The 11,646-nt window shown below is 44.4% G+C and overlaps 1 protein-coding gene across 1 annotated transcript in view; it reads left to right on the forward strand.

The window, feature by feature from the left end:
• Positions 1 to 6,522: 6,522 nt before the first annotated feature.
• Positions 6,523 to 11,646, forward strand: part of LOC308095780 (adhesion G protein-coupled receptor L1) — a 40,508-nt gene continuing 35,384 nt past the window's right edge. The window contains 1 exon segment of the mRNA XM_080442829.1: positions 6,523 to 6,545. The gene's annotated coding sequence lies outside the window, so the exon portion shown is untranslated.

Consider the following 11,646-nt stretch of genomic DNA (forward strand, 5'->3'; position numbering starts at 1 on the left):
TGTTTTAGGCTAGTGGGTGGGACAGTTTCAATGTTTTAGGCTAGTGGGTGGGACAGTTTCAATGTTTTAGGCTAGTGGGTAGGACAGTTTGGACTCAGCTTGTGATATGAAGCATCTGTGAGTTACTGGCTTGAATTCCCCCAAGAAGACACAGATACTTATTTTTCTTAATAACTGTTTATTTATTCATTTCTTTCTCCTAATCTCCTAATAGTCATTGTTAATCTCCCCCCATAGTATACTGTATTCCTACCACTGCCAACCTCCACTGTTATCACGGGGATGAGACAAGTGTGTTTGTTGGAGCGCCCTTTGTGGCGTTTTGGCAGATCCACGCCCCTTTAAACTGTGGTTAGGAACAGTAAAACTAATTTCCATTATCCAGCACATGGTCCAGCCATATCAAACCTGTCGACGACACTATTGATTAAAGTGCTATATTTGTACTGAATATTGTTACGACCCTGAGGTCTTATACATGTCATAATGTATGTAGGTAGTATGTGTAACTGTGAGCTGACTGAGTTACTGAGTGACTGAGAGAGTAGGTGACCAGGGGGTGATTGGTCCCAGGTGGAGGAGGATAAAAGGCCAGCTATTCTCAGCGCAAGCAGGCTTCTCTCTTCACTTTCACTTGGACTGCCAGCAAACATGTCATGCACATTTCGGTTCTCTGTGCTGTAAGCCGGGTTTCGGTAGCGGTGGTTGGACAATATAACTTAGACAATTGGGGTGGTTGTATTTTGTCTCCCTGCTCTTCTATTGAGACATTTAGATTGTGTCAAAGGTCATGTTTCACCTGTCCCCAGGGCTTTTTTGTGTTATCCCTTTAGCCTAAGGGCTCTATTCAGAGCCAGATTTGAACAAACCACTAATTAGGGATTTCGGACTAGGCAAGAGGCGTTTCCCCGCAAAATTCGGTATTCTATGGCACCCCCCTCACCCGCCAAACACCTGAGCTACCCGTTACATTATGCATAGGTGTGGTTTGGGCGTTACAATGATAAAACCAATCACCGTGCCAGAAGCCATTGCCTTTAAGAGAAGACTGCGCTAGCCGTCATCCCGATCCAATATATGCTCTAGCCTATCTACCTGTCTGCACTGTTGCCTGGTCTGATTATTATAAGCCACATTGGGCTTGTTTTCCTTCTTTTATTTTATTTTATCCAAATACATTTTTATATTAATTTGTAGCCTATTGTGTTCACAATAAGCTTGTCATATTAGTCAGATCCGGAATAGTATATGAAAGCCATTTAAAATATGTATACTATTGGTACACACTGGCTGCTCCCTCTCAAACCCAGACACATTGCTGCGATGCGTATGTGCGTCGCCTACCCAAAATAACAGACATACAAGCTATCAACGGCGCTGCGTCATGTCGTGTCGACAGCCTACAGATCTGTTATTTTGGACAGCATACAATGAGGCGCGCGCGCGCCACGGAGTAGCCTATCACTAAACCAAAAACATTACATTACGTGGTCAACAACATACTAGACATGTAACTTGCTTGGAGCTTTTAATGCAGTGGTTCTCAACCTGTGGGTCGAGACCACAATGGAGCACCCAACGCCTGGCGAGCTTGTAGATCTGCTATTTTCAAATAGCTGATGTATATGTTAGAGTGCTCATGTGGCCCATAGTCGCTTGACTCGCTTCTTTTGGGCTGGTTTTCCTAGACCTGGTTGCTTGTTAGTTGTTTTTCCTCACAACACTGGCACTGATGATAACTAAACGGCAGCCGTCATAGAATCAAAATGACCCCGCTGGGAGTGGTGGTGGCGTTTGTGGTAGAGTGACCATGGGGTTGTATAGAGAGAGATAGCGCATATGCGGTAGAGTGAGCATCGGTTTGTATGAAGAGAGAGAGCACATTTGCGGTAGAGTGAGCATGGGGTTGTATAGAGAGAGATAGCGCATATGCGGTAGAGTGAGCATCGGTTTGTATGAAGAGAGATAGCGCATTTGCGGTAGAGTGAGCATGGGGTTGTACAAAGAGAGAGAGGCATTTGCGGTAGAGTGAGCGAGCATGGGTTTGTATAAAGAAAGAGCGCATTTCACACACAGATCATTCATATATTACCAAGATTTAATGAGAAATAAGGCTTCTTTAGAAAAATGACTGACGGGCTGGGCTGGGTCTAATTTGTCAATTATTAGTCGAGCCGGGCTGAAATATTTAGGGGATATGAAAGCTCTAGTTAGTAGTTTGAAGTGCTCATGTGGCCTTAGAGTTGCTTCTTTTTGTTTTCATAGACCTGCGGACTGTGGTTGCTTATTTCTCTCCAAGGCTGGCAACACGGCTCATGGTCCAACGCACAAAGCCATTGTAGTGTCTGTGTGCACTTGACGGGTGATTTTATAAACCAGCGGGTGCTTCTAGAATCCACTATCCACCGTCCCCAAGCCGTACCCATGTGTGTCTGTAGAATTGCAATGTGGGGGATATAGCAACAACACGCCCACGGGCACACCTCCACGCGCAAATAACGGCGTCGGCATAATGGTGACGGGTAGAGCAGGTGCTAGAATAACCTATTGGGGCGGCGCAGGTCCATTATCCCGATTTAACGGGGAATTTTTGGCCTGAGAATGTGTCTGACTGTACCTCGTGCTGCTTACATGTCTGACTAATAAAGTATTCAATCAATCAATCAATGGTCAAGATTCAATTAGAAAATCTGGGGGAGAAGAGGAAAGCACATAGTGCAGCTTTAAGTTAGGGTATATATTGTTTAGTTGTTTTGGTATATTATTTTATAACGACTAACCCACTCTGAAGGCAAAAAAAACATTATATGACAAAAGTCCTGCTTGCTGGTGGTTCATTGGGAGGTTTGAAGTGAGGGATTACGCCTCGCCATGTTGCGCCTCGTTCCCCTATGCTGGGGCAGTAACAATATGCACAATTTAAATTGTATTTTTCTATGAGAGTTTAAAGGACAGCTATATAACTACTGCTGGTAACAAAGCACCCTAATATTTGTTGGTGTATTGTTGAAATGTTTGTCGGTTAAGACAAAGGCTGGCAGGCAGGCAGGTGCATCGGGATTCATCCCTTGCTGCTGCTGTGCAGCCCAATTTCTGTCTTCCCCTTGCTTAGGCTGGATTAGTATTTACATTTTCTTATTTGGAATTCAAATTTTAGAATCGAAACAAAAACTCAAAAAGGAGGCAGAACAGAATCAGGGTGGTGTACAGGTAAGACAATTGATGGCTTCAGGTTGAGCCATGTAAAACAACATCTAAACACAACATTTAAGCGCTGCACAGATCACTGACCACTGCGTACATTGTACAATATGCTGTCTTTAAATGTCTTTAAATGCTGCCAACTACAGTCAAGCCGAGAACGGGCCTAAGCCAAGTCTTGTCATTACAGCCTGTTTTATTGCACCCGGCAGAAGATGAAAATTACTTTAAACATTTTTGATTTTTCAAAGATAGATCATTGTAATGTAAATTGTTTCCCCATATTTGTTCTGGCTGACTGCCAGTCAAAACACATTTTATGTTTAACATTTAGCTGACATGCATTATCGAGAGCAATTTATGTGGAGTGAGCACGAGGAGGGGCTCAGTGTCACTTGAACAGAACTCTAGAACAGAACATGTTTGGTGGACACAGGCTACCTGCCAGGGATATGACCTGTGACCTTTCAGTGGACACAGGCTACCTGCCAGGGATATGACCTGTGACCTTTCAGTGGAAAGATCTGTTTGTGCTGCCCACACATTCTACGTATAATTATGTATAATCAATCAATTCTCAAAAGTCAAGACAAAGTGACTGAAGACTTTATCAAGGGTGCCCCCTCTTTAGACACCAGAACCAATCGTAACCTGGGATCAATGTCTTGTTAATTATGCAAATTCAAAGCTCTTAATTGTCACATAGGCAAGGTCCGCCCATGACATGAGCGTGGCGTCAGAGGTCCGTCCGCCAGCCGGTCCTCCCTTAAGCCAATTTTAATATTTAGGATTGGGTCGGACAAGGTGTGAGCAGTATGAGCAGTGTGAACAGTATTATATGAGATAAGTCATGTATCATCCATAGCTAAATCTAGTTTACAGTAGAGCAATAATATTGCAGTGCTCATGTTATTATATACCTCCTAATTAGCAGGTTGGTGCCTTGCATGGTTTCATCTGCCATTTGTGTGAGAATGCGTGTGTGAATGTAAGTAATGCACATTGTAAAGCGCTTTGGATAAAGGCACTGTATAAAATGCACTATTTACCAAAAAGATGCACCATGTAGACTTTGCAAAATAGCAAGCAATACAGTATGAGCACGAGTATGATGAGTATAGTATTCAACTCTTATTGATGGTTTTGATTATTGCACAGCCGATTGTTTCTACAGAATAGCATGGCTGGATTATTCAACCAGTATTTAAATGTGCATGTGGCCATATTAATTTCCAGGTCCTCCATTGTAAAAACAGATAACTGGGACAAACATGAATGAATGATGGATTAACAATGAACAATTTAATCTTTTCTAATCCTTCACACAAACTCTCCAAAATAGCCTACAGATTATGCTGTAGGTGGCCTGCAGTGGGCTATATAATAGGTAGGAACTAGGAAGTGTCACAGTGATCAAGCTTCAGCTTGTAGACATGGCATGATAAGAGGAGAGTGGAGGAGCCATGATGTCGTCACGTAATGTGAGAGACGATGATACGTCATCATGGTGCTGCTAAGAAGACCTGTTAATAGGCCTGGGATGATTGACAGGTTGGATGGAGTTTATGAATGGGAAATATGACAGGATCATCTTATGGTGAAGGAGGGACTGACATGGCAGCCACATCCGCCCCATTGTCTTTTAGAGTAGCCCAGCTAGAGCACATTGCAAAGCCTGTTCTCTTTAACAAGAGAGTATGTGAGATACTGTAGCTGCTATTCTGCTGGCATGCATGGAATGCTGTAGGCAGAGTCTCTACAAGCAGCACAAAGCCCTTCATCGTGTTATATCATCGGGGTGAAATATTATACATATTCATCTGACATGCAGATCATTCTCTGCATGTCAGATAATAGGTAAATAATAATTGTAGTGTACATTAAGTCGACTGTATATATTTGTATTGGCTTGCCTTGATGGCATGTTATTGTTGCGCTCTCAAACGAGCTTGAAAGTGTAGTATAGCAGCCCCCACCCACCATCTCTCTCTCTAAATGCACACACACACGCGCACATACATACACGATACTACACACACAGGCCTACACACGTACACTATGCGCGTTCCCGAGCGCAGTACGCGCAACAAGCAGCAGACCAACGGATGGAGAGAGAGAGAGAGAGAGAGAGAGAGAGATAGAGAGAGAGAGAGAGAGAGAGATAGAGCGCGCGCCAGGAGAACAGACAGAACGACGGACGCGAGGCGAGGCCACGAGCGGGAAACCTTGTCTCTCACACGGTTGTACATGTTTGATTATTTCCCATCATCGTTTTATTACACGGCTGTATAACTGCCATGATTCTTTAGCCCTGTGTTCTACGGATCAACGTCCTTCTCGCTCAGTCACTGCGCCTCAATTTTCGATCCCTGATCAGAAGGATGTGCGACCAGCGGCCGTTATCATCATCACGTCGACGTTATCTTCCACCAAATGAAAGGATGTAATCCAGTGATATTGGAGCGTATTATTTAAAGCACAACGACGAATAACCATCTAAAGGCTTTGAACAATTCCACCAAAACAACGTGCGGGAGGGAAAACAGAGAAGAATCCGGCCGCCAATTGCGTCCGTGTGTGTAGCCTAAATATATTTTTTTATTTTGTATTAATCAATTAATGTATTTATTTATTTATTTTATACCGTGATCGTATTCTTCTCTCTATCTATTGGGAGATTATACGGGCCTATATAGCCCATCACATCGTCTCTGGGAATGAAACCCGTGGGAATTATGGTACCAACGTGACGCACAGTCACACACACACACACACACACACACACACACACACACACACACACACACACACACACACACACACACACACACGCACGCACACACACACGCACACACACACACACACACACACACACACACACACACACACACACACACACACACACACACACAGCGGGGAAGCCATCGAGTCTCAGGAGGAGGAGGAGAGGGAGGGAGGGTGTGAAGAAGGATAGATGCTTCTATAGTGCACAGCCCGTCCATCCGACCGTTTGACCATTCCAGCAGCGTCAGAGGAGGACGCCCAGCCCAGTCCCGTTCAGCTTCTGTGTCTCGTTGGATCTCTCACCTTAATGACTGCCTCGTCGTTTAGCATCACCCGGGCGGCAGCATCCTCCTCCCTATAGTGCATCTTTTTGATTTCATGCATCGGGCAGCGGGGACTGGCAGAGAGGGAGGAGAGCACAGTGGGTGAGCGGCGGCGGGGAGGAGGAGGGAGGGCGCGGACATAGGAGAGAGACGGGATGCGGGAGACGCAGTGAACGAAGAGGAGGAGGAGGCGGAGGAGGAGGAGGAGGAAGAGGAGGGGAAACCGGAGGACTGACGGTAAGATACGAGATACGGATGTAGGGTAAGAGAGACCCCCCCATCACCCCCACCTCCACCACCACCACCACACCTCCCATCTCCCTACTCCCTCCCCTCTCTCATCTCCCTCTCCATACTTGCAAATGCACGTACACACACACTACCATTTGTCCTGGACAACCAAACGTTCCCCAGGAGACACTTGGAGGTGTCCTCCTGGTCACTTGTCATTGTCAAGGGTTCGCTGTGAAAAAGAGACAAGGGACGTGTGCGCTGATGATGGCCGCCAGCCCGTGCCACTATAAGCTTAGGTGCCACAATGTAGTATATGCTGTCGTGAAATATTCATGTGGTCCGGATTAGTTCCCCCTTGGGACTTTATGATAGTGGGAGGGAAAAGGTGGCAGGGTGTCACACGAGTTCAGGTGCCTGTCAGTTGACAGGGCTGAATGATGTTGTGGTTCTCATGCGCCTCAAGGTGTCACACGTTTTCAAGGGTGGCAGAATTCTTCCATGGAGCTCCCTGTTCCCTGTGTCATGCACGCATGTGTGTGTGTGTGTGTGCGTCCATACTGTATATATACAGTACTTACACAACCTTTGTTGCAGTGTGTTGTACCCATACTGCAGCATGCACTGATGTAAACAGGCATAGAGCCTCTACTAATTCACAGTGAAATCCTCAGTGTTCATTTAACTCTGACAGTGTAATGGTTTGAAATGGACCGTAACTCGCTACACAGTGTGGACGTGGACCCAAATGGACGCTTACGGCTCAATTTGGGTCCATTTTGACACTGTCAGAGTTAAGTAAATGGATACTGTGTATAATTCTTAACGATAGTGTGGTTTGACGTGCCATACGTGCATGTGACATGAACATCAACAAAAAAGAAACACAGAGAGAGAGAGACAGACAGACAGACAGACAGACAGACAGACAGACAGACAGACAGACAGACAGACAGACAGACAGACAGACAGACAGACAGACAGAGAAAGAGTGTCATCCATCATTAATCTTTCAGCTGTAGGGAAGATGACTGGGTCAGTGGGATGTAGGAGTGACCATGAGGAAGAGAAGGTTGCATGCAGAGGGGATACTGAAGGCTGAATTAGAGCGGCATTGTGCAAGGCTGATGAGGAGCAGGAGGAGAAAGGAAGAAAGAAAGGAAGAAAGCAAGCATAGGAGGATGGAATGATGGCACAGGAGAGAAACTAGACAGCAGAGGATCCTTGCTGCCTGACAGGATTCTCAGTCGTGACTAATGCTCCTTTTTGTCTGCCTGATTCTGTAATACCTGTGTGTGTGTGTGTGTGTGTGTGTGTGTGTGTGTGTGTGTGTGTGTGTGTGTGTGTGTGTGTGTGTGTGTGTGTGTGTGTGTGTGTGTGTGTTTGTTTGCCTGCGTGCGTGCGTGCGTGCCGCACACACACTCAGTGTGTTTTTAAGAAGTTAAGAAAACCGAAATGAGAAGGAGGATGACTGAATTGAACTGATAGATGTATCTTTGGACTCACAATCATTTTAATATGGTGACTCAGATATGGGTGTGTATCCGTGTATGTCCTACGTGTGTGTGTGTGTGTGTGTGTGTGTGTGTGTGTGTGTGTGTGTGTGTGTGTGTGTGTGTGTGTGACTGTGTGTGTGTGTGTGTGTGTGTGTGTGTGTGTGTGTGTGTGTGTGTGTGTGTGTGTGTGTGTGTGTGTGTGTGTGTGTGTGTGTGTGTGTGTGTGTGTGTGTGTGTGTGTACGTACGCACGTGTGCAGCTGCGCACGTGCACATGCTGTGCATCCTAGAATGGAAAGAGAAGCAAAGGTAACGAGGCTTGTTTGTCCACCCACTCTTTGTAGGGATCATTTACATCAACCGCTGAGGAGAAAAAAGCATCACATTTGTTTAATGCACACACACACACACGCATGCGCGTGCACACACACACACACACACACACACACACACACACACACACACACACACACACACACACACACACACACACACACACACACACACACACACACACACACACACACACACACACACACACACACACACAGACACACACACACAATTTGATTAGATTCACTGGAATTTGAATTGTAAAATATAGCCATATTTGTCTGCTTAGACCTCCTCACCCTTAAATCTGAGAGCTAAATGGACCTGCAAGGGTCCACACTGAGAGTTGCATGAACACTGAGGATTTTACTGTGCAGTTTCCCGTATTGTTTCCCATCAGTTACTGAAGGACTAGAATTGATCTGAGTGGCTTTTGAAATCCCTGCTAATGCCGTGAGCCTTTGCTTTTGTCCGTTCTGCCGCCCAGCTCAAAAATGATTGGACACATTCAGGTTTGCACTGATGGCTTCTTTGTCACGTTGGCTTTGTCTTCTTCGATGCAACCCAACCGCTGGGGATGGGAACCCATCTTAGCTATTACCACAGATTATAGCTGCTGATGTAATATGAATTCTCTCTCGCCTGCTTGTGTGGCGCTCGCACACACACACACACACGCGCACACGCACGCACGCACGCACACACATACAGTAAATACTGTATATTCAATATAAAGCTACAGTGCTGCACAGGCCTCGAAAATCATAGAGGTACCTCTGTTGCCTTGAAGAAAGGCCTGCAGACCGAAATGTTGATGCAATCGCCATGTAAGCCTTTATGTGTCATCATGCATCAGTATCACTTTATTCACTAGAGTACAAGAAGTGTACAGGAAACTCTATGTCTCACTTGACATCATGACAGCTCGTATCGTGACAAAAGGATACAAGACTTAACAGTGAGTGCTAGGGGACTTTTGCAGACATAAAGTAAATGCATATAGATGTTGTACATTTTCTTCTATACTGTATATACCCGTATGTTTAGAGTTTACTATGTGTATAGACTAGAGTATAATGCTTGTTAGCCTGTCATTCAGAATTTGTGTGTGTTTTGCTGTAGAGATCAATTTGACATTGAATGAAGATTACACATCTGTTCATGATTGTTAGTTGGTACATGTAGGTAGTGATTTCATGGAGGAAAATATCCTGGTTAAAAAAAAGAAAGAAGGAAAAGCACACATCTGGCAAATGCAGAAAATATCTTTGTTTTGAGTTGCTTTTACCCAACGCTTTATTGTGAGAATTAATGGCAGCATAAAATTTACTCTGGGGTGCTCTTACTGTAGGTGTTATTTTTTTAACGGCTCTATCGCCAATAACATCACTTCAAGCAATGATCTGTTACCCACTCAAATAAACATACACAATATTATTCGTTTAACAATGATTTATTTGAGCATTTTTGGCTTTGGTTTACCTAAGCCATAATAACAAATAAACAAACCAAAAACCAAACCTGTTATAACCTTACCAGCTATCAGCCTACCTGAAGACATAAAGTGGGCATGTAAGACATTATGTACCTAACCTAAAATTAGCTTCCTTCAATCCTTCAATCACTCATAAGTTCAGTAACGTTTTATATATTGTCAGAATTTACATTCTATACAGTCCAAATAAGTTTGACTTGACTAGTAGACTCCTAGTGATCTTAACAGGCCCTACCAAAAATACAGCATAGACCCCAACTCTGTCTACATGTCAGATATACAATAGACGGACCCCGATCCTCTGAGAGGGGCACTGCGGGTCACATACGCTTGCTGTCAGCCATGAGTCTGTGATTGGCAGGGAGGAAACATCCATTCCTCAGGGTCGTGCATCAACCAGGCAGCCATGTGGCTTCTATGGCTGTGAAACAGGGCCTGGTTGTTTGTCGCCTATAGGCCTCGGTGCACTGGTGAGACCCATAGAAGTTAATGGTCTGAAACGTGCACCATGGTGTGGCTTAAAAAATCTGATTCGAGATGAGCTGCCCCTATATTTACAATATGCTCTGTTCTCCATCAGTACAGCTTACTGACAGCGTCTCTCTGACATAGAGAGCAGTTCTCGCCTCTGTCCTTCAAGAAACACATTTCTGATGAAGCAGCTTGAAAATGGATTTATTTTCCCTGCCAGCAAAGGCAAATTTGTCTTTTTCTCCTCCACCCCCCCCTCTCTCTCTCTCTCACACTCTCTCTCTCTCTCTTTCGTTCTTTCTTTCGCTCTCTCTCTTTCCATTAAGAACATAGGATGACATGGCTGTTTTGTTGCCTTATTGCCTGGGCCCTGGAGCACAAATAGGTTGCACACTCTCTCTCTCATGCCCTTTGTACTCAATCTTTCTCACCCCTCTACAAGGGCACGTCTTTCTTTGACTCTCTATATGTTGCACCCTACCCCCCACCTCCCTCTTTCTTCCCTCTTTCTCGTTCTCTCTTTCTTTACTCTTCCTAACTTGATGTTTTGACTGCTATCTCCTTTGGTATGAGTCCTTGTACCCAGTGTGATATCCCTATCTATCTGTTAGAATGATTTATCAATCATTCCTGACTGCTTGACTTTGATGCTGCCGATGTATCATTCACATCCCACACCGGTCTGTCACTTTTATGATTCATGTCAGGACTCCCTACATGCCTCAGGATATCTTCGTTATAGTTATTTGACCTGTTTCTCACTATTAATGGCTTTTACAGTTATTACTAAGAAAGTTACATGCCATTACCAGTGCTAATTGTATGTTGGTTTCTTTTACTGTTAGTTCTAAGACGCTAAATTGGTATTGCTAGCACTGGTACGAAGACGGTCAATTGGTATCACTATCAGCACTGGTACTAAGAAGGTTAATTGGTGTTAGCCATGGTACTAACAGGTTTAATTGGTATTGCTATTAACACTGGTACATTGGGGTTATTATTGCTATTAACACTGAAGGATAATTAACAATGCCGTAAGTGAGAGGGTTCATTAGGGGTAAGAGCATCAAAGCTGCAGGAACACTATTGTATCTGTTAGGATTATTGTTTTCCGCTAAAAGTATTGATGTCTCCGAAACCGTAACCGCTACAGTACCCAAACTTGGCAGACAGGGTGAAAATCTCACCCACTACACGAACAAAGATGATATAGATTGGCCAGATTGTGGCGCTATAACAGCAAGTTTTAGGTTTTAGCCTATACCTTTTGAACAGTGAGTCTCACAAACAAAAATCTATGAAAGACATGTCCA

This window comes from Gymnoscopelus braueri (genome assembly GCF_963280865.1).
Source record: "Gymnoscopelus braueri genome assembly, chromosome: 2".
In the NCBI taxonomy this organism is placed as follows: Eukaryota; Metazoa; Chordata; class Actinopteri; order Myctophiformes; family Myctophidae; genus Gymnoscopelus; species Gymnoscopelus braueri.